Source organism: Pyxicephalus adspersus, chromosome 5 (genome assembly GCF_032062135.1).
Source record: "Pyxicephalus adspersus chromosome 5, UCB_Pads_2.0, whole genome shotgun sequence".
NCBI classification, from domain to species: domain Eukaryota; kingdom Metazoa; phylum Chordata; class Amphibia; order Anura; family Pyxicephalidae; genus Pyxicephalus; species Pyxicephalus adspersus.
In genome coordinates, this window is record NC_092862.1 from 88831891 (window position 1) to 88856960 (window position 25070).

At 37.3% G+C, this 25070-nt stretch overlaps 1 long non-coding RNA gene across 1 annotated transcript in view; it reads right to left on the reverse strand.

The window, feature by feature from the left end:
- The window catches only part of LOC140331237 (uncharacterized), a 166541-nt gene that overhangs the window by 96964 nt on the left and 44507 nt on the right, over positions 1-25070 (reverse strand). Inside the window, exon 3 of the long non-coding RNA XR_011920901.1 lies at positions 1392-1419. This is a non-coding gene — a long non-coding RNA (uncharacterized lncRNA). The remainder of the gene's footprint in view (positions 1-1391; positions 1420-25070) is intronic.

The following is a 25070-nucleotide window of genomic DNA, read 5'->3' on the forward strand; positions in this document are numbered from 1 at the left end:
AGGTCTACAATTTAAAAAAAAATTTCATGAAAAACAGTGGATCACTTTTGGTACAGAAATCTAGACCTCAGTGTAACGCTTAGGTGGTTAATAAATCAGGCCCATTGTATTGATTTTGTAACTTCTTGATTTTGGATAAGGGAATTTAAATTCAGTGACATCTCAAGTTAAGATGGCTGACAGCGACATCAAATTTTTATTGGGTTGCTTGGCATTAAGTATCTCTTGTTTAGGTGGGTCTCCATTTCACTTCTGTATGCGTTGTATGTTTAAGATCAGTCATGGCTCCATGTTTACTTAATATATCATATTATTCCCTTTTTCTTTTCAATGTTGCTTTTATTGCTATTGTCTTTGTAATTCCCTTTTCTCTAAATAAATATTCTAGAATCTAAAATTTAGAGAAAATATGCAGATAATAACTATAAATATATATTAAAATTGTGAAAATGTTTGTGTAATACTATATATCTATTTATATTCAACATATATGTAATATATATATTTTATAAATACATGTTATGCAATATATATATATATATATATATATATATATATATATACAGTGTATATATTATTGGTGGAGTACTGGCAAGTAACAAAGTACTAAAAACCGAAATATTTTTAGGTAAAAATTGTGCCAATCTTTTTTGGCATGACCCACCAATGAGAAAGTATCAGGTCCAGTGCATTTTATAATCATCAGAACTAGACTATGTACTGTGTAACACCAGCATTAAATAAAACCAAAAATAAATAAATAGTTCAACTCATGATTGCGTAACGGTAAATGTTAATTTTAAAGACAAATTTCAATTTTTTTTCGTTTTGTATGATTTAACTTATACTTTACAGCTAGATACACATTTAGAAAAAAATAATACTAGAATGCTTTATGCAATTTTATTTTATTTGTAAGATTCTTGGAGGGTTTTGTAGTCAACAATTTCATTTTAATATATACTTATTAAATTAATGTTGAAAGATATCACTGTTTGTCTATATATGTGTGTATACAAGCTTAGTTCCAGGTATATTTAATGCTTACATGCATGTCTTTTTAAGAGTCTCAAAAATAGAAGAGACAAGGAGAGAATTAGGTTACCTCACTAAGCCACAGATCTATCCAAAGTATTTATAGTAACAATGGGGTCAGAAGCTAAATAGCATTAAATGGATTTATGCAAATCATTTATGTGGGTAGGTTGTGTGGCAGGGAAAACTGCAGCACTCTAATCTTGTAAAAAAGAAATGTGTTTGACTAATACTGGAATAAAATCCCTGCTGAAAGTGGAAATCTGAATATTTTTGTTTAATTACATAGCTACATATCCTTTGGAATTACAGTAAGCTCAAAATATTTTTTTGCAACAGCAGTGGCAATAGTTTACCTGCTTAGTTGATTATGACATCTGGAAACTGTAAAAAATCAAATAGGGAGATTAAAACAGTGTTTGAATCTTTGGCAACACAATATAGCCAACATGTTTGTACAATTTAATAAGACAACGCTAGAAGATGTACAGAAGCACAATGACAAATTTATTATCTAAAAAAAGCAAAAATAAACAAATGAATCAAGTAATTTAGCCAAGATAGACACTTTTGCACTGCAGATTAGAGACTGCAAAACCTGAATAAAACAATAAAATAAATAAATATTTATTAACATATCATGATCAGATGATGAAAAAGTACTCTCCCTCCATGATTTTACACTTACCTGAATTACAGATGAGTGAACTTTTTAGTTTCAGAAAATTCAATGTATATAGAGAGGGTAGATTTAGGATGGCAGATAATAAAAAAGTGACCTTTGGTGCATAATTGACATGCTACTTATAGCTTAATTTGAATAATAATGAAGTGACATATTCAACACTTCTGAATTATTTTACTCAAAAAATTAGTAAGCTAAAATTTAAACAAGATATTAATTTATTAAAAGATGGGACAGTGTACTACCATTCCTAACTATGTGACCCTGGTGTACTAGCCTTGTAGGATGATATTTTTTATAAGTCTATCTAATGAAGAGGTTATCTGATTTCGCGAGCTATATTGGCTGTAGCACAGTTGGGGTAGCCCATGCTAGTAAGGCCTCCAGCTATGTCCCGGACAGAGATGATTAGACCATGAGATGGAGTAAGGATTTTGCCTCTGGTGGCATTTTTGCTAAAAAGAATAATAGGGGCCTGGCTTGTCAACTATCTGTACTTTTATGTAATTTTACAAAGAAAAAAAGCTGCTGCTGTCTGTAAATGTCTATGACATGAATCAATGTGTGCCCTGGTAAGCAAAAAGTTTAAAAACATCCCTGCTGAAAAGGGATAACTAGGTAACCTGGAACCTAGAGCTACAAAACATCATTCTGTAAGGAAAAAGTAATTGCTAGAAAGTGTATACCAGGAGGTCAAGGGATGGCAGTACCATAATGGAATAAGTAAATAGTATGAAACCTACAAAACCTACATAGACTTTTAGTCCTAGCAAAAAGAACGAGCTTATAGAGTCACTGTCTACACCCTAAGTCACCAGCAGACTAGAATTGCTGATTGTGCACGGAACAGCACTATACTTCTGCAAGGACACAGTGTTAAAATTGTGGCAGAGGAGGACAAATAACATTGTTAGAGGTGTGTTGGTGGCTGAAGATCCTCTGACTACAGAGTAAAAAAAGTCACCAGACTGATGAGAATTATATATATTTTGATTCATAGTGTGATGAATTTGCTTTATAAAAAAAGTTATCTAATGGCAAATTTCCTCCAATTTCTTTTCAGGTCCCTGTAAAAAAAATTGGGAGGCAAAATTCTTCCACATCTGTTTTCTATAGTTTGAAACTATAAAAATAATTTTATAAATATTCATAGATGCAGAATGATTAACTTTATCAGTATTACAGGAATGATTTGCATGTATCTATTACCTAACTAAAGTAAAAATATGTCAAACAAATTCCTATGGAAAGAGTGAGTGTGGGTATATCTTAATTAAAAATGATTTTTCATGTCAGTGCATATACCATATTTTTACCTCTGTTGTTCTCCAGCAGCCACCCCCTAACGATTTACTACACTTACCCAATGTCATTAGAAGCTTGAGTAAACTAGGTATTAGGACTAAAAACAAAAACTGGTAATGGATATCTGAAAAAGCAAAAGAACAAAAACTATATTATATTGTAGCTTACCTGCCTGAAAATGTAATAGCTGTGTTAGTTTTGGTAATTAGACAATGTACTTTTTCTGCAGGTGCATACAATTTATTTTGATCTTGGTAGAATTCTAATGTCCTTGTAAAGTTCCAAAATGATATCTCAAATGTTCTCATGTTTACCAGCTATCTTTTGTGTGCAATGAAACATTTCTTTGTAATGGAGATGAAAAAAGGGGCTTGTTGTACTTAAGTAAAGTTAAGTAACCACAATTACCCAATAAGCTGCACAAAATAAAGATATGCCTTTTTGCTTTTCATTTTGTCTAAAGTTACAGTTTAAAGGCTTCCTAACTGCTTTTTTGAAGTCTGTATTAACACAAGCATTACCAACAAATTTAGCAAAGATTAGGGGCATACAAAAAAGCGAGAGTCATGAAAAACATTAGATTTAGAGCTTTGTTTTAATAAATCTCAATATTTGAATATCCCACAAAGCACCATTAATTCCATTATAATAAAATGGAAAGAATATGGTACAACTACAAACCTAAAAAGAAAAGGATGCCCACCAAAAACTCACATACTGGGCAACCAGGATATTAACCTCCCTAGCGGTTCATTTCTTTCCGGTTTTATATGTCTAAAAGCGGTACATTGTTTTTCATTAAAATATATTTTACAGTATAATATAATAGTATAAGTATAATAAAGTTTGAAACACAAAATCATTTAAAAACAATAAATTGAATAAATTAAAAAATGTATATATTTAAAAAAATAATAATTTAATTAAAAAAAATTGAATTTAAAAACAAAAAAATACATATTATACTCATACTATTATATATACTATAAAATAAATGTTCTTGAAAACAATGTACTGCTTTTACACATAAAAATCCAATGTATTGCATTCAATACAGTTATTTTGTATTGAATGCAATACAAATGAATTTTGAATTTCCTGCCCTGCCCGGCCGGGACGTACACACGCACCGACGTCACCGGGAACTCCCCCGGCGACTCATCAGATGCAGAAGCAGGAAGAAGAAAGATGAAAGAAGACGGAGATTGCGGCGCTGGACGGCGTGGGACCCCGGCAGATCAGGTAAGCGCTCTATTTACTAACCTTCCCTAGGTGTTCCAACCCCGAGAGTGACTCCGGGTTACCACTTGTAGCAACTTTTTTCTACCCCGAGTCACACTCGGGGTTACCGCTAGGGAGGTTAATCAGGGATGCAGCAAAGTCACCAAGGTAACACTGTAGGAACTGGAAAGATGGGAGTATTTGACCAGAGGATCATTTAAATCTGAAGATTGAAATCCTAAAGATTTGCTGTACTACAAAAATGACCTGGAACAGTTTTTGCCTTGAGGAATGGGAGAAAATTTTAGTGGTTATATGTCAGGGTTCTCCCCGGGCCCTTTTAGCTGGGCCCACCACCCGGCACTTTTCAACACCCACCCGGCTGTTTTTGGGTGGTTACTAGAGAGTTTGGTCACAATACAGGGGCTGCCACCCACCTACAATTTCTTCCCACCCGACTTAAAAAAAATTCTGGGTTGAGCACTGTATGTGTTAAGCTAATAGAGATTTTAAGCTGTAATTGTGGCAACAGAGAGTTCTACAAAGTATGGATGTTGGGGTGAATACCTATGTACACTCTAATATCTTTCATGATTTCTTTTTTTTTCCTAAATATTATGTCTTGTGTCACAGTAACTTGTTCAGAAAACAAGTTAATATCTCACAAGTGTCCCCATACACCTACTCAACTAAAAACCCTGATTTTTCAACCAAAATCGGTAGTTCGCTCGTGGGCGCATATTCGCGATCCCACATCTGACCCCTCTAACCTATTTATTAACAGATTTTCAGCCGCTGAGAATATGCTGGATTATTCTCCAACCATTTATGAACTGAAATGATCTGGCGCTTGGAGGCGCGCATCTCTGGCAGCTTGATCATAGCGAGCTTGCATTAAAAGATATTTTTTTCCTAATTCTTTTCCTAATAAATCCTTCTTTCAAATTGCACACATCTTCCAGTTAGCCCTAAATAAAAATGTATGATGTGTTCAAATGTTTCAAACTATACTAAAACATCTAATAGCTTAGAAATAAGCATATTTTAAATGACCTAATATTTTCGGGTTCTGAAAGAGTTAACTGATTTCAGCTGCTTACGATGCCTGACCCGAGGATCCGCCTGGTGATAAATCCCTGAGTACTCTGGTAGGCGAGATCTCCCTTTTGCCAGGGGACTAGATCATCCACCCACGTTTTTGTATGCTTCTATACATATATATACTGAATATACATATATATTATACAGGATGGAAGGTACATTTCCCCTACATATGGACTGGTGTCTTGGGAATGGAGTCAGGGATTATTTTTCAGTTAGGCAACTATGTTGCTGTATTACACTAGTTGTCAAGGGACCCAGACTCTGGACTGAAGGAGAAGGATTAGATGGGCCTCTTCAGTCCATCCGGGTACACACCAGGAGTTGCACCCGCCCAGCAGGAAGGTGGGAATCCCATAAGGGCTCAGATCTGCAAGTGAGAGAGGAAGTACCCTGCAAACAAGTTTGTGGGGGAAATCAAGCTAAGAAGTGGTGTTTCTGTTACATGGGAAGCTGTTGATGCTGACTTGATTTCGTTTATGATTTATGTGGAAACCCCAGGCTGGGGATTGGACCTGCACAAGAGACTTGTAATGGACTCATCCTTATAGTGGGGACGTTCTGATGGACAATTACACAACTAGGCTGAACTAAGCCATTTTCTGTTTTGTTTATACCCCTGAGTTGCTGAAAAGAAGCTGTTTAGTAATCCAAATAAAGACATGCGTTTGTTACACCCTGGAAAAGTGTGCTGGCTGCAGTCTGAGCTAATCCCCAGACTTTACAACTGGTGCTAGGAAGCTGGCAGCAGCACTGCGAAAACAGTTTTCATGAAAAATGAATGAAAAGTGACATTTAAAGTGACATTTAAAGGGCTAGGCTCCCAAAAATGTTTTTATGGAGGAGCTGCTGCGACAACAGGCACTAGCCACTGTGCAGCTACAGAGAAGCGTGGCCAGCCAGCAGAAAGTAACAGAGGCGCAGATGGTAGCGCTTAGGGAAGCAACAGCAGCCCAAGCTGCGGCCTTACGTGATTCCACAGCGGCACAATCAAGGATGTTGGCTGAGACTGTGCAGCTGCTAACAGAGGGGCAAGAAGCCAGCCATTTTCATCAAAAGTTGACACCCACAGATAATGTTGAAGGCTTTCTATTAAGGTTTGAGAGGACTGCTGAAAGCGAAAGGTGGCCCAGAGATAAATGGGCTGGCCTCATTGCCTCCTTCCTGGCTGGGGAGCCAAAGACTCCTCAAATTATGACCATCTCAAAGCAGAGATCCTTGCCTGTCTGGGAGTTACTACCACAGTCAGGACGCAGTGGGTGTTTAGGTGGGGATACTGCATCAATCTATCCCCCCGGTCCCAGATGCATGATCTCATACAGTTGGCTACCAAGTGGCTGCAGCCTGAGACCCCCAGATAGTGGAACGCTTTGTGTTTAACCAGTTTGGGTGGCCCCTGCGTCCCTGAGTTGCAGAGGTGGGTAAGTCATGCGGACCCCAAAACAGCAGACCTGCTGGTGCAATATGTGGAGTGATACACCGTCGTGGAGTTGTTGTCATCAAACCGTCCCCAAAATGCCACCTCCACCAGGAGAACCAGGCCTCCCTCATCAGGAGATAATGCTGTGCGGAGGAAACCCAGAACCTGCATGACTACACCCAAAGATTCACCGTCTTTCCAACAGGAGTTCCAGCCTCAAGATGTCATACCTCAGAGAGGAGACCATGTACAGTGCTGCCGGTGTTTGGCCTACGGCCACATTAGGGCCCAATGTCCTCTGCAGGAGGAACTTATGCAGTGTGGAGGATCACGGAGGAGGTCCTTCTGCACTCAAGAAGTATGTACTAATAGTCCCGAGACAGGCCCGGACAGTTTCGAATGTAGAGTGCAGGTGAACCAGGTCCCGGCCAAAGCTCTGTTGGACTCAGGTAGCATATTGACTCTGGTACATGCTAAAGTGGTTGAGGAGGTTACATCTGGGGGAAAACCCCTCCATGTAATGTGTATACATGGTGATACTAAGACATACCCGACCATGCTGGTCCAGATCAACATGAGCTGGGGCATGGTAACTCACCTTGAAGGGGTGGTGAGAAACCTGATATATGAGGTGATATTGGGACTACTTTGTTACTATTGGGAAATACTTCGTTTTGAAACTTGTGGCAGCAGGAACAGAAAAAAATACCTTATTAGTGGGTAGAGAATGCTCTCCCTATGACTGGGCAGGGAAAGATTCCGGTACAGCTCCACCAGGTGGGAAACAGGGAAAATGTTGATGGAGAAATTTCGGTAAAAGAAAAGTTGGGGGTTAAAACTGATCCCGAGCCTGGCCAGTCCTCTGAGGGGGGAAAGTGTTCCCCTTCCAGGTTAAAGCGAGAGATGATGGGGGGGAACCTTCATCTAGCCTCATCGATCACAGTTTAAAAGTAAATAAGGGGGAATTTTGTACTTCCCAGTTGAGGGACCCTACTTTGGTGAATGTCAGAATGGACCAGATTACGATAGACGGAGTACCTCAAGAACCCAAGGCTGAGGAAAGTTTTCCACACTTTACGATTAACAGAGATTTATTGTACCGGGTTACCAGAACCTGCGAGCAGAGGGTTGAACAATTGCTTGTATCCCAGCAGTATATGAGGATGAAACTTGAAATGGCGAAAAATGAGGTATTAGGGGGTCACCTGGGTTGAAAAAACGGAAGCTCATATCACTGACCGTTACTTCTGTCCGAGAATTAAGGAAAAGGTTAAACGATTTTGTGCTTCCTGCCCAACGTGCCAGCTAACAGCACCAATGGCACATTTCTGTAACCACTTGGTGCCATTACCTATATTAAAATTCATTTTGAGCAAATAGCTATGGATATTGTGGGGCCCCTGGTAAATTCAGCTAGGGGGCATCAAAATACATCCTAGTGATTCTAGATTATGCAACTCGCTATCCTTTAGGAAAGACCTTGTCCAAGGCCATCGCTTTGGAATTGTTCAACATGTTCACCCGGACAGGTTTCCCCTGGAAAATCCTCACAGATCAGGGTACTCCCTGTATGTCTAAAGTAATGGCGGATGTATGCAAGCTATTTACCATTAAACAGTTGCAAACCTCTGTCTACCACCCGCAGACAGATGGCCTGGTAGAGAGGTCAATAAAACACTAAAATTAATGTTGAAAAAGGTGGTACAAAAAGATGGGGAAAATTGGGACTGCCTACTGCCGGAAGACCTCTTAGAGAAGTTCCCCAGGCTTCCACAGGATTTTCCCCATTTGAATTAGTAAACGGGCGGCGGCCTAGGGAATTACTTGATCTTATAAAGGAAACATGGGAGACCGAGACCAGTCCCCATCAGAATGTAATAGAGTTTGTTTCCCAGTTACAAGAATAAATTGCCACGGTCATGCCCTTGGACAAGGAACAGCTCCTGAGTGCCCAAGAGACCCAAAGCCGAATGTACAATACAGGGGCCAGACTAAGACAATTCCAGGTGGGGGCCCGGGTATCTGTGTTGATATCCACTGTGGAAAGTAAATTCCTGGCCAGGTGGCAGGGGCCTTTTGAGGTGGTGGAAAAAGTTAGCTAAGTAAACTAAAAGATACACCAACCAGGAAAACGGAAACCTCATCAGCTTTATCATATTAACCTGTTGAGACCCTGGAGAGAGAAAAAGAGAGAGTTCCCACCATGGCCAGTACCAGGGTTGTGCCCCAAGTTGGGGTTGACACGGTTAAAACAGCCCCTTTCCTTTCTAAGTCTCAAAGTCAGTGCCTAAAACATTCTAATAATTGAATCTATTCTGTAAATGGATAATAACATCCCTTTGCTGGGAACCTCTGGTAAGCCTCTGGAATGTTGCATCACAGACTACTATACATTCGTGGATGATACTGCTTCTGGATAAAGGAGGAATCCACCTTTATGTGCTTCCACTACTAAGGTGATGTGAGTAAATCAATATATATATAGAATATCTAAAATGGCATTCAAACCTGCATAAATACCCTGAAAAGGCTGTAAAAGCAAGAAAATATCTTTTGCACAAAGTTACATAGTTACATAGTAAGTCCATCAAGTTCAACCACTAGGGAAATAAACATATCCCAGATATAAAACTCTATGAGACCTAGTTGGTCCAGAATAAGGCAAAAAAACCCTGGTACAATTTGCTTTAACAGGGGAAAAAAATTATTTCCTGATTCCATAAGGCAATCGGATGTTCCCTGGATCGACAGTCTTGTTATCCTTACTTTAAATCCTTAATACCCAGTTATATTCTGTGCTTCTAGAAAAGCATCCAGCTTTTGCTAAAGCAATCTATAATAGTTGCTGAAACTACTTGCTGAGGTAGCCGATTCCACATTTTCACAGACCTTACAGTGAAGAATCCCTTCCTTATCCAGAGATTAAACTTCTTTTCCTCCAGACGCAAATAGTGCCCTCTTGTCCTTTGTCCTATACGTTTCTTCTCAAGGGATAATAGGTTCAGTTCAGCTAATCTCTTCTCATAGCTTAGCTCCTCTATTCATTTTATTAGTTTAGTTGCCCTTCTCTGCACTCTCTCCAATTCCACAATGTTCTTTTTGTGAACTGGTGCCCAAAACTGGACTGCATATTCTAGATGTGGTCTGACCAATGCTTTGTACAGGGGCAAGATTATGTCCTCATCTCTGCAGTCTATTCCTCTTTTAATACAAGAAAGTACTTTACTAGCTTTAGATATTGCAGCTTAGCATTGCATGCTGTTATTAAGTCTATGATCTACCATAACCCCCAGATCCTTTTCCATTTCTGACTACCCCAAATGTATTCCCCCAAGACAGTATGAAGCATGCATGTTGTTGACCCCCAAGTGCATAACTTTACATTTATTTATATTAAATGTCATTTGCCACTTGGCTGCCCAATTAAACAGTACATTCAGGTCTGCTTGTAGATTATAGACATCCTGTCATGGACATAATTCCATTACATAGTTTGGTATCATCTGCTAACACAGAAATTGTACTTTTAATCCCAAACGCTATATCATTTAAAAAGATGTTAAACAGTAAAGGTCTCAACACTGACCTCGGGGGTACACCACTAATAACCTAAGACCATTCGGAGTAGGAATCATTAATTAAAACTCTCTGGAGAGGTAAATTAATTACCTCTCTCTCTCTCTCTCTCTCTCTCTCTCCCTCTCTCTCTCTTTAAGCCAGTTCTCAATCCGTTTACAGATTGACTATTCTAAACCTATTGACCCTAACTTGCATGTTAACCGTCTGTGGGGTACGGTGTCAAATGCTTTAGCAAAGTCCAAGTACACTATATCAACTGTATTCCACTGTCTACCAGTTTAATTACTTCATTTGTTTGACAACATTGGTCCTTTTTGAAGCCATGCTGACTATCACTTATATTATAATTTTGTAGCAGAAACTCCTCTATGTGGTTCTTTATCAAACTCTCTGGGACCTTTCCAACTATGGACATTAAACGAACTGGTCTGTAGTTACCTGGTAATGATTTTGCTCCCTTTTTGAAGATTGGAACCACATTGGCCTTAAGCCAATCCATCAGGACCATGCCAGTGAGTAAAGAGTCTTTAAAAATTAGAAATAATGGCTTTGAAATAACCAAGCTCAGCTCTTTGAGGACACGTTGTCAACCTTAATTTGCCCAACTGTTTGCCAATGATATCAATTTTGAGCCATTGTGACTCATTTAAGGCAGTGACATTGTTATTATGAATTTGGACTTGGACACTTTCCTTTGTGTACACAGGGCTAAAAGAAGTGTTTAGTAAATCCGTCTTTTCTTTATCCCTAGTTATCAACCCAGAGACATCCTTTAAGGGGGCTACATGGTCAGATCTGATCTTTTTGCTATTAATATATTTAGAAAATTTTGGGGGTTTGCCTTACTTTGCTTTGAAATATGTCTTTTATTTTGAAGTTTTGCACATTTCTTCTTCTTTTTTACATCTTTTTTTGTATCCTTTATAGTTTTCAAACGATGAAGTTGATCCTTGCTTTTTATACTTTTAGAATGCCCTTTTCTTGTTCCTTATGTCATTTTTTTAACATCAGCTGTGAGACACATAGGTTTTAAATTTTAGCCTCTTAAACTTAATACCCATTGGAATATATTTTTCAGTGTGCTTTTGTAGAACAGACTTGAAACATTCCCATTTCTGTTCTGTGTATTTTTCCCTGGAAGTTTTATATACTAGTATTAGTTGAATTATGTAAACACCTAAATAATGCATACAATCCAGTATTTATTGAGAAAAATTAAGTGTCACGGTCCCTTCCCTGACTGAAGTTAGAAGATCTTTGAGACAAGCTGCAGGTGAGGTTATCTAACTGTCTCTTTGTTTTTACTTGTTTCTGTGTTGCTGTTTGTAATGACCACACCCCTGGTATCAGCTGCAGCTGATGGTCCTTACTGCTCCTCAATTTAGTCTGGCCTCACACTTCATGTTATGCGGTTGATATTCACTTCTGGTATGTGAAGAGCTTGTGTGTTGTCCTCTCCAGAGTTCCTGCTTCTCTATTTGCTATTAAGATAAGTTGAACTACTTTTGGTGTTTTGTTGTTCTTTGGTTGTTATTAGGCCTCAGGGAAACACTGGTTCTTTGATCAGGGAAGGAACCAGTGGTCCCAAGCCTAGTCACTACTCCTAGGGCTATGCAGGACTACTAGGGCCTAGGTTCCAGTGTATGAGTATTCCCACCTTCAGGGGATATTCATACTGTCAGGAATTAGGGCTAGGTTAGGGTATCTGTAAGGGGTGACCATTCCCTTTTCCCTAGCCATTGGAGGCCTAGTCTCTTGTATTTACCATTCTGTTTCCCTCCCCTCCCTGTTATCCTTGACATTAAGTTGAGCATCTAAAGACCATCTGTTCATTTCTAAGATTGCTTGACCCTGCTTGTGAGCTTCCAATCAAAGTGGTTTGGTGTTGTGCTTGTTAACCTTGACCTCCTTCCATCACCATCAGATGTGTTAGGCTAGGTATACACGTGCAATAATTATTGTTTGAAAACGAACAATCAACGATTATTCCAGATTATTTTGAACGATCGTATTGTGCATAATTCTGTACATGCTGTAGCGATACTATCATTCAAATCTAATCCACCAATAATGTACACACTAGATGCAATCGTTTCTGAACGATCATTTGAACGATGCAGGAAGTGACATGTACAGGAGAAAGTGTATCACAGAACAATCCATGATCACTTAACAACCGTACACACAATATATTTTACGAACGATCGTCGCCCAATCAGATCCGCCAGGACTGTGACAATTTATTCATAAAAGGAAAACTTACATAATACATTCAAATACCGATATGTGACAATATGCTTTTGGGAATAAAACAAAAGCAATGAGGGGGCCAAGTACCAGTTTGTAGTGGAAACCATGCATTCATTTGTACTAATTATTCATGGATAAGATGATGACCTTCAATAACAATGATTACATATCCATTATAAGAAAACAGGTTGAAGAATTGCTAACCAATAGATGCAACAGATGAAGCTAACAATAATGAAGATTACAAAAATTCACATCAATGCATACCATACAAGCAAACTTATTTGATTAATCCCCCCCCCCCCCCAACCAACAAACCTGTCCAGTTAAAATAATAATAATGAAAATCTATATGCATTTACATACATTTAAATCTATTTTGACATACACACACAAGTTAAATCACTAAATGTTCGTTAGTACATGTATTATAACATCTTTTTTTTGAATATTTGATTTCTCAAAAGCCAAACTATAATGAAATTTGAATCAAATCCAAAATGCTTAGGAACATTTTTTTTCTTTAACATTCATACTATTGTGAGATGACATATTATAAAGTGCTAACTATTATATATACATCTTGATATGAATTAGTTTGCACTGTTGCAATCAAACAAAAAAGTATCAAAACAACTGCAGCAAATCAAACTATAAATGAACCAATTTTCTGAATTAGTATAATGTAACATAAAACTTTAGCACTTAGCAAAAAAAAGATCAAGCACTAAAGATTCAAATTGACCTGTAATGGCCTGTAGGTGCACACAGAACAGGGACCAGGTGAGCGCTAATTGATTGCTATGACAGTACCATTGACTGAGCTCAACAGACCCACCTCAATCGTACAGCTTAACCTCCTGGGCGGTTCATTTTTGTCCGGATTTATATGTCTTAAAGCAGTACATTGTTTTTCATGAAAATTTTTTTTTTACAGTATAATATATTAGTTTGAGTATAATAAAATTTGAAACACAAAATCATGTCAAAATAATAAATTAAAAATAATGTTTTTTTTTTTAAATAACGACATGGGATGCCGGCGGATCAGGTAAGCGTTTTATTCACTATTGTTTCCATAGGTTTACCTACCCCGAGTGTGACCTCAGGGTTACCACTCCTAGCATCTTTTTACCTCCCATGAGGATAAAATTATTCACCCTAATTAGCAAATTCTCGACCCCACTGCGCGCTTATGCCCTCTGAACTTACGTGCATTCGCTTGATAAATCAGGGCCAAAGTGTGTACATTGAGGTGTTTTGGTGTGAGTAGACCATTCAATATGAGTGTCAATTTATTCACATCTGAGATCAATTACAGCTTGTTTGTTTTGAAGTAGTAGTCCTCTCTAAGCATTTTACCTGACTTAATGCCTGCCCAAATTTGGCAAAAACCCTTATTTACAATGTAATTTTTATTTTTATCAACATGAGTAACAAACTAACTGGTAATCTTGTCCTATCTCAGAGAAGATCCCAATAAATGGGGAGGCAAAGGTATGAAGTTTACCTGATATGTCAGATATTTTACAATACCTACAATAATTCGCCACCAAATGCTGTTGTGGTAATGCAGACCAAATTCTTGTACAGGACTCTCATCTGCAGAACCCATTAATGTTTTTTAACACGTTGCTTGGTGTTGTAGATGGTTTAATTACCATACTGAACTCTCAGTACTCCCATACTGTAAACTTATTTGTACCAGCAGTATATATTTTATAAATATGCGTATATGAGTAAAATAAATAATATCAATAAAAGAGGCATAAGACTGTAATGGCACCTAAAACCATCCATTTGCTGATTATATATTCTTCCAATGGTGCTTATTTAAGTATTTTATATATATATATATATATATATATATATATATATATATATATATATATAAATATATAAAGATTTAGTACTGTGTGGGTCACTTTTAAAGCAATGATATGCTGTTTATTGCCAGGTATTTCTTAATTATTGTCAAATCACCAATTTAAAGTTTCCCTCATTTTATTATAAAGTATTATAAACAATCAAGATGGTTCTATAGAAAATGTAGCAGAAGGTTTCAAATTTGTCATTAATGGTCAACATATTATTATATATTATATTTTATTACATATTATTACATTATTATTATTATTATTATTATTTTATATAGCATTTAACCTTACATATGATTATAAATATACATGTAAACCAATTACAGTTACTGCTTTTAATACAATAAAATGGGATAATCATGTCATACAGTTATTACTAGAAAATATATATATGTAGACACAATGGGGATGTATACAATACTGGAGATTAGCAGTACTATGGGGAAACAAGGGATAAAAAAGGTGAAAACAAATATTTTATTTGTTAATTAGGTATTGGCTGCCTGAAGTTCTAATTACCATCACCATACTCCCTGAAATACTAGTAGAAAGAAATACCTGGAAATTCAATTTGTATTGCAGAGTCTATTTATAATATAAAGTTGTTAAATGGAAACTATGTCAAAATGAAAAATTACATATAACCTATTGCCTGTCATTAGCTTTAAAACAGGTTTTGTCTAAATTTCCTTTGTAATCTAATTGTATTAACTGTTAATAATGCTAGAAGATTTGTTGTTACATTTCTTGTAATAATGCAACAACACTTCTTTCTTTGATGAAACTGCACAGCAATGTTGTCTCCCTGTTGACAGGCTAGTCTTAGATGGGCATGTAGTTTAAACAGAATTGAGGACTTTGTAAACAAAAAATAAAGCACAGCTCCAACTAACACCTTTTAAGCAGTTACAGATGCAGCTTTTGTAATGCAGGGGGCTACAAATTATAATATACATGTACATTTTTAAAGTTGATAATAGAAACACTTTAATATTTGTTTCTTTTTTTGTCATTGACCAGAAAATGTTGTACTGAAGATGTTTTTGTTTAGTTGAAGGTTTAGAGTGATCTATGTATTTAATAATTTTTATAAAAGATAAAAAAATAAAATTGTAACCACGAAGAGTGATGTTTTATACCACATGGTCTGTTAGACTTGTGTTGCCAAGGATTCATGTGTTAAAGTGACTCATTTTAAAGAGAAGCAGATATTCCCCCACCCACTAATCCACACCACTTAAAAAACTAGCAAATATGATTCTCTCATGTACAGTATATATGTATTAGGACCTTTCTTTAATATTAACACTTTCTTCTAGGGTTATTTATGTAAAATTTAACATATTGAGACATAAAGTTACACAGAAAGTACACTCTGTACCCAGTTTGCTAAGTATAATACTTGTGATACAAAAAAAGGAATAATAAAAACAACAGCATGTTCCTCCTTCCCAAATCAACAACTCTGACACCCATGCAGGCAGATATCTCTTTACAGCCCTGCTATGCTAATTACAGCCCACATGCTCTTCATCCTTGGGAAGGGAGGGGGTGTAATGAAATTAAAAAAAATTGTGTCAGCTATAAAGCTGCCAATCACTTCTTAATGCAGTGTAACACCCCTTCACACCTAATAGTCTCAACTCCAGACAAAGTGTCCGAACCCTACCTGTCCTTCGAGGTGCCCAGGCCTTTCATAGCTGTTGTAAGGATGCAGAGTGGTGGGAGATAAACCAAATCACATCCAGACTTCACACTGTCAAGAATTGGCCAGGGTTGATACTATTAATGATAAAATAAGTGCTAATCCATGTGTAGCAGGAATGGTGAGGCTTTCTGATTATTCCTCTGGAGAGCCACCTAAGCGTTATTCTCTTTAGCAAGTCAAATAGGATGATCCCCGAGACATAAAGGAAGAAGCAAACCCCTGGAAAAGTGTGATGGAGGGCATACAGCAAATAAGACACGTGGGCATGCAATCTGCAATATACAGTGCTGCACCTTTTGCTGGGGCAGATGTAGTGCCATTTACTGGAGGAATGTGTATCAGAATAATCAGTAATGCCCAATCACACTTGAGAGCGACTTTCATGACTATGCTTGCAGGTACGCAAGATGTATCTGTGTTGGAAGTTACTTTGTATTTAGGACACTTGGAGGAAATAGGTGTACCACAGCATCAGCAATTTAACAAACAAGTTAGAGCTGGGCAAGACACCAAACAACATGATTCTGATATGGTGAAAATAAAAGGAAAAAAAAAGTTTGCTGAATTGTTAAAAGCAGGTGTTCCTTTGTATCAAATTGACAAAAACACAAATCCATTTTTGTTAGCTTTGTGGAAGAAGCATTCCCAAAAGCAAAAACAGAGAAAAGAAAACAGTGAGCTCCTCCCATAAAGCAGGCTGAGACTTACACTTCAAAGAAAAAACTGTATCCTGATTTGGGACAATGGCAAGCTCTTTCTCCCACAATGTGATGGTCAGACGGGTCCTTTGTTCATATGCGGTAGTAGTAACAGGGGACTTACACCCTTATGTACTATTGACCATATATTGGTCACGTGGTAATGTACAAACAGTTCTTGCATTTATTGATTCTGGTGCTGAAGTTACTTTAGTACATGGAAATATTGATGTCACCTCAAGACCTATGTAAATGGTAAATGGGGGAGCCAACATACCAGCTAAAATGCAGAAGTTATAGCTTATAGGGAAAGCTCCTCCATTTATAGCTTTTGTTTGTGTTTGTAATGTCCCTGAGAATATTCTGAAAATAGACATAGTTAGAAAAGACTGTGCAAACAGTATATAGGCCCTTTGTATTTGGACAATCTTCCTAAGCTATTAGACCAGTTAAACAGATAGTGAGAGGGTCAACAAAATGAACACCACTGCACATTCCAAAAGCCACCACTATTGTGAACTAGAAACAGTAGAGGCTTCCGGGGGGACACAAAGAGATAGAAAATACTATCAGGAAATCATTGAGGGTAGGTGTACCCCAACCTGCAGTAGGTCCTTTGAATAGCCCAGTGTGGCCCGTTTTGGCCCAGATTTCACATGGTGAACGATGGTGGATTATCCGGGGTAAATAAATATGCCCCTCCTTTAGCTGTTGCCATGCCAGACATTGTCACAATCATTGAAGACATTTCTAAAATAAAAGCCGGGTCTGTCCATGCAGTTTTAGATGCTGGTAATGCTTTCTGCTTAATTCCTATCTCTCCTGAGTTACAAGATCAATTTGCAATTACCTGGTAGGAAAAGCAATACACATATCAAGTGATCCCCCAAGGATACATTCATTTACCAACTTTATGTAATGGCCTTGTGGCCAGAGATCTGCAACAAATACAGACTGAGTTGAACACTTTCAAAGTGCAAATTGTTCATTATATTGATAATATTATGAATACAGGAGAACGAAATGATGTTACTAAAGCTCTGAAACTGACTATTGATCACCTGGTGAACCGAGGGTGGAAAGTAAACAAATACAAAATCCAAGGCCCTTCACCAGAGGTAAAGTTTTTGGGTATTGTATGATTTGGGCCTATGAAGAAAATACCAGAGAAGGTGATCATGAGCATTGAAGATTACAAAGAACCTACTTCAAAGAAAGAGGAACAAACTATTTTGTGTCTGATGGGGTTTTAAAGAGTATTCATCCTTCACCTTTAATTATTTAATTCTCAAACCTTTACATGATGCTGTAAAAAAAGGAGAAATCATTTAAGTGGGGAGAAGAATAATACCAATCTTTTGAAGAAGCAAAACATGCTATCTCCCAACATCAAGAAATGGGCCCTGTGGATGTCAATTATCTTTTTGAACTGGAATCCACTAGAAGTTATTAATAACATGAAGTTTGTGGCAAAAAAAAAACAAGCGAATACCAATAGGATTTGGGTCAAGACAGTTGACTGGTGCAAAGCCAAAGTACTCACCACTGGAAAAACAACTGCTTGCAGCCTATTGGGCACTACTCCACACTGAAAGACTTACTGCACAACAAGTGCAACCTGGTCTACCCATTGTTGGTTGAGTAAAGAACAATGGACTAGGAGCAAGAGCAGGTGTGACACAAAATCGAACTTTGTTGAAGTGGAAGTGGTATCTGCAAGAGAGAGCCAATATGTTATCTAAAGACTTATCCGTATTGCAAGAAGGTATGGCAGCTGCAGTGACATTTCAATACCCAGCTACTGAGAGGGTCACAGAACAGTCATTGTTGGAGTGCACAACATGAATTGTAGAAAATCAGCACTAATGCATATTCCATTTCAAATGATAAGTTCAATATGACTGTTGGTGAGCCTTAATGGGGGTTGCGTTTGAAATATCAATGCGGAAAAATCTAGCAGGAATACTCCAGCTGGGGTTTTGATCCGGAAGGAACTGGAAGGAAGGATAACCCCTCCTTGAAAAGGAAGATCACACCATACCAGGTGTGAGGTATGGGTTTAGTGCATGGAAGCATCTACTTCAAAGACTTCTCCAATCATCCTGCCTGGTGTATAAACATACCAGCTATCTGATGACCCCCAAAGGAGCCTGAACTGGCTGGTCAGCTGAGTCAGCAAACTTACACCAATGCAACAGTGACACCTACTGGAGAATATCAGCGGGCACCTGTGAGCAGTGTATTTCCAGAAGTGGGAGGAAACCCGAGTAAGAGGTGGATGCATGGGTGTGGCTGTATGTGGCCAGGGGTCCTGGAGATGTATAAGAAGGGACAACAGCCACAAATCGTTCTCTTACCTCTGATATCTCTTATTGCCTCTCTCTTACTTACTCTTTTCTCTCTCCAATCTTAGGGATCCCCTGTGCTCGGCCAATTACGGAGCACTAGACTTGAATTTGGGAGACTTGTTCCCAGTCACCTCTAGTGCTGAATGGATGAACAGGGGAAACCCTGATGACAGCTCAAGCATCATCAGGGATCATTTTTGCTCAGCCAAACACGGAGCACTAGAGGTGAATAGGGAGACTTGTCCCATTGTTTCATTGCAATAATATGTCTTTATTACCACCTTTAAATGTTTGTCCTGCATAAATAATTTCTAATCCAGTTTCCCCCCTTGATAGGTCCAAATTGCATATTGGTTTTGTAAGTAATTTTTTGAATGCAAAATTTCTTGGGCCATTTTTGAACCATTTTGGCTTTAAATGGAAGTGTGGGTTTACATGCGTTCCTGTATTTTGTTTTTTTATTTTGTCATGCAAATATAGTGGTGTCTGTGTGGTCTCTATATTTTATTGTGACCTTTTTTATAAAATGTGTTTATTTTGAATAAAATAGTTTTGAAAATTTTGTAATTTGTATTTTTTTTTTTTATGTGATTTACTTTACAATCTCCCAGGATGTTTTAACCTTGGGTGATCCAACAGACGTACAATTTTACGTACAACGTAAAAGTCAATTGTGAGAAATGGCACAGTTGTCATATTAAAACTCAGATGTTGTGATGCGCATTTTTGTGCGCCAAACCCCAGGTGTTTGATGTGCATTGTTGTGCGCCAATGCAGACCCACTATGTGCGCATGAACTGTGTTCTATCAGTTGAAAATGCCTGCCACTTTCACAGAGAAGGATCCTTATTCGGGTTTTTCTTTGTGTATATTATTTGTTTTGCTTCATGTGCACTCGTGTATGTACATACATGCATATATGAATGTATGTATTTATATGTGTGTACATTTAAAAGGGAAATTTTAGGAAGAAGGGTTTTTTTCACATATTGCTTAACATTCTTCAAATTGAAAAGATTGCCTATTTCTTCCTTCTTGGTTTTTTCACTGTTCATACATATACATGCACATATCTAGACTTGGCCAATTATTGCTTATGCAGCCTTAAAAGCATGTCAAATACAATACAGCACCATCTAGTTGCCAACGAAACATGATTTAACTTATTTCTTATTATTATAAGTGCTTAACACATCCTAATAATTGAATATATTCTGTAACTGAATGATAACATCCCTTTGCTGGGAACCCCTGGCAAACCTCTGGAATGTTGCATCATAGACTACTGTACAATCATGCATGATATTGCTTTTGGTTAAAGGAGGAATCCACCTTTATGTGCTTCCACTACCCAGCTGTGAGTAAGTGAATATATAGTGGGCCAAGGTATAAAATGGCATTCAAACCTGCATAAACACCCTTAAAGGCTGTAAAAGCAAGAAAAAATATTTTGCACAAAGTGTATTCGTCCCTGGAAGTTTTACATACTAGTACTGTTTGAATTATGTAAACACCTAAATAATGCATACAATCCAGTATTTAATGAGCAAAATTAGTTTGAGCAACAACAGAACATTTGTTCATTTCCAAGAGTGCTTGATCCTGCTTGTGAGCTTGTCAATCAATATGGTTTGATGTTGTGCTTGGCAACCTGGACCTCCTTCCATCACCATTAGGTGTGTTAGAATAAATATGCAACTGAGCTGGACAGCTAATTGACAACTTGTTTGGACAGCAAGTCGAAGTGTGCTTGAATATAATAGAGCTAAGATCAGGCAGCACAGCACATTGAGAATAAACCTATAACAGTACTACAAATAAACAGAGGAGTTCTGTAGAACAGTAGCAGCAAATCAACACGTGTGAAGTATGTTAAGGGAAAACCACAGCTTATTTAGCAAATGTCAGACTATTAAAAAAATAAATAAATAAAAACCATGACAATTTATTCATAAAAGGAAAACTTACATAATACATTCAAATATCAATATGTGACAATATGACTTTGAGAATGGGACAAAGGCAAAGAAGGGGTCAAGTAGAGGTTTGTAATGGAAACCGTGCATACATTATTGTTATTATTATATACTAATTATTCATGGATAAAATTACAAAACCTTTATTAACAATGATTACATACTGTAACCAATAGAAACCATCATTTTCAAACATGCACAAAAATATTGCAGCAACAGATGAAGCTAACAATAATGAAGTCACATCAATGCAAAAAGTCACATCAATGCATACCATACAAGAAAACTTACTTGATTAATCCCCCCCAACCAACAAACCAGTCCAGTTAAAATAGTAAAAATTAAAATGCATATGTATTCGTATACATTTTAATCTATTTTTACATACACACACAAGTGAAATCACTATATGTTCATTGATACATGTATTATAACATCTTTGGCAACAATAATTTTTCCAAAAATTTGATTTATCAAAAGCAAAACTACAGGTTGAAAATCAAAAATCCGGCTATAGATATTCTGGGTCTTTTAGTTTCCCGGCATGAATTTCGGATCGCATGTTCTGCAGAAACAGCTGTTAGCTTGCTTGCTACACTAAATACACATAGGACGTCCCTGCAGCCTGCTCCCTGGAACTGTGCCAGATTTCCGCGAGTGCTGCGAAAGGAAGGCTGGCCTGTGTGTGGAGGTAAGTATAACTTTTAAAAAATCCTGAATTTTCTAAAATCTGGCGCACCTCAGTTCCAGAGGTTGCCTGGGTTTTTCGTTGTCAACTTATAAAATTAAATTTGAACCAGATCCAAAATGCTTAGGAATATTTTTTTTCTTTAAAATTCATACTATTGTGAGATGTCATATAATAAATTGCTACTTATTATATATAGAGCTTGATATAAATTAGTTTGCAGTGTTGTAAGCAAACAAAAAAGTATAAAAATAACAACTGCAGCAAATCAAACTATAAATGAACCAATTTTCTGAATTAGTATAATGAAACTTTTTCACTTTAGCAAAAAAAAGATCAAGCACTAAAGATTCACACTGACGTGTAATAGACTGTAGGTGCGCACAGAACAGGGACCAGGTGAGCGTTAATTGATTGCTATGAAAACACCATATACTGAGCTTAACAGACCCACCTCAATCGCGCAGCTGAAAATTAACCACCTTAATTGGCGAATTCTCGACCACCACTGCTCCCAATGCTGTAATCTGGCAGGCAAGTGCACTAGCACTCGACACTGAGTCGCGGTAATTTGCCGTGTCCAGCCGAGCATATATGGCGTAGCGCGCTTAGGCGCATTCGCAAATATCTCCAAGGAAGGAATGCATATCAAAATGCACGCTGCATTCAGGCCATCAGATGATATTATTCTGCATTAACAAGAAGTAGAAAGATTAACCCAATATGCTGAATTGCAAGCTGTAGTCATGGTGATTCGAAACGCTACTGAAGATGACAAAGTATTTATACTAACAGTTGGGCAGTATTCAAAGGGTTGACACAAGGGTTGTCTGACTGGAAGAAGAACTGGGAATCAAAAGGATTTTCTATATTGCTTATCATCCAAGCAGTGCTAAATTCATAAACTGCACGAATGGACTTATTAAAGAAGCTATATGGAATAACAATTCAACACATACTTAGAAGGGGTGGGTAAAGACTTTTCCGCAAGTGATGTTCAACCTCAACATCAGATCACTTGGCAGTTCCACATGCTATGTAAGTCAAGGTAATTCATCACCACTACAGCTGCAACAAGCCACACTTGAGGTAAAGGTAACCACAGATTGTAGTATCAAACCTTTAAGGGGAAGTTATCTTTCCTGGACGTTATATGCCTCCATGGAGACTGAAAATCTCCCAAAACAGAAACAGAACAGATACTTTTTTGGGAAAAGTTGACAAAATGCACCAAATTTTTAGACCGGCAGAAGAATAAGCTAAAAAATAGAAGGTGGTAATAGAGATTAGGATGTATAGTTGAGTCCTAAAATGAGCACCACTCTATTTTTTACTTCCAGGGTGACCCTGTCTGTAAAATGACCATCATGAACAAAGCTGAAGTAAATGTATTTGATGATGATTGATTATATTGGTGTTACTAAAGGTAGTAAAGTGTTGACTCCTGGAAGTAAAAGTCAAAAAGGTGAAATTATTGTCTGTGGGGAGGGTAATACTTTTCTAGTGTTATTAAATGAAAACGATACTCCTTTATATGGTCATGCCCACTTGTTATCCCGGTTGGTGTCAGAGCAAATTGGGAAGATTTGAGACCTTGTGCCAGCAATGACGGAGATACATTGTCTGTTGAATGTCCATGTGCTTTTTGATTTGTTGACATACCAATGTAGCCTAATCCTGAATGTTCAGAATATGGTAATCCAGATGTATACAACTGCTTGGAAGAACCTACAGTTGTGATAAACTCCAAAGTGTGAACTGTATCCGCAGGCCAATACCAATTGCTTTTAGTTATGCCTTGCCTATCAGAGTCCTGTATATGAACTGTTTGCAGTCTGAGGACACATATCAACAGTACACTAACATGAGACATGTTGTATTACGAGATGGGCAATAGAATTTTATTCCATCCGCTGAAATTAATATGACAAATGGAATGCAAATTACACTCTGTAATACCCACTGACAAAATGTTGAATGCCAACTTGTAACTGAAAATACTGGTATAATACCACCAGGTTTTGGGTTAAGGTTTGAAATGGAATTGTTACAATATCTGCAAAATCACCAACTTTGACATATCTTCCTAGGGTGGTATGGAAAAGGTTTTATATTGATATAGAGAGAAGGTCAACTTCTGTAGAAGCACTTTATGCTTATACCTATGATGAGACTGAACGTAAGATTTTAGAAATACATACAGACAAAGAGAAGGTTATCTCCGTTTCAGGCACACTAATCACTTTTACTGAGCACCATTGGTGGTACATATTTACTAACTGATCCCCATCTGCATATTCTTTTTTAGGAATTATTACTCACCCTATTGTAATCATTATATGCATATTAATACTACTAATAATTTGCAATGGTTGTACGTATAAACGATTTAGCGCCAATTTTGTTAAAATGAAAAAGGAACTGATTAGAGTGTCCACCACAATCCAAGTACTTAGAGGCACAAGGACACTTATTGAATCCACCTGTGTACCACATTCCAAATATTCAAGGGTGGAGCGTAGCAGGAATGGTGTGGCTTTCTGATTATTCCTCTGGAGAGCCACCTAAGAGTCAATCTTTTTAGCACGTCAAATACAAATATAAAACCATATTACACTTTATTCAAAAGTTACATATTAAAATTTAAAAGCCAATTTCTCACAATTTATTATAAATGCCAAAAATTAAATAATTATCAATTTATTTCATACATTTAATTTCCAAAAGGAAAATGAAAATTACCCTATATATAAGAAGTATTTCCTCCAAGTTTGCAATATCCATTAAACTCACTCACACATTTCTATACCATAAGGACATAGAAGCAGCTGTTAACTCAACAATTTCAATTTTAACACCCATCTTATCCCTTTAAAAAATCTTCTGAATGACAATATTGACTCAATCCACACTTTTGATGGACCACTATAATCCAACAAATTTATATAAAAATAAAAAATAGCCATAAGTTTAAAGGTTTGGGTGCCATCACCTGTTAAAACTTAACTGTCATGGTCCCTTCCGTGACTGAAGTTAGAAGATCTGTGAGACAAGCTGCAGGTGAGGTTATCTGACTGTCTCTTTGTTTTTACTTGTTTCTGTGTTGTTGTTTGTAATGACCACACCCCTTGTATCAGCTGCAGCTGATGGTCATTACTACTCCTCCATTTAGTCTGGCC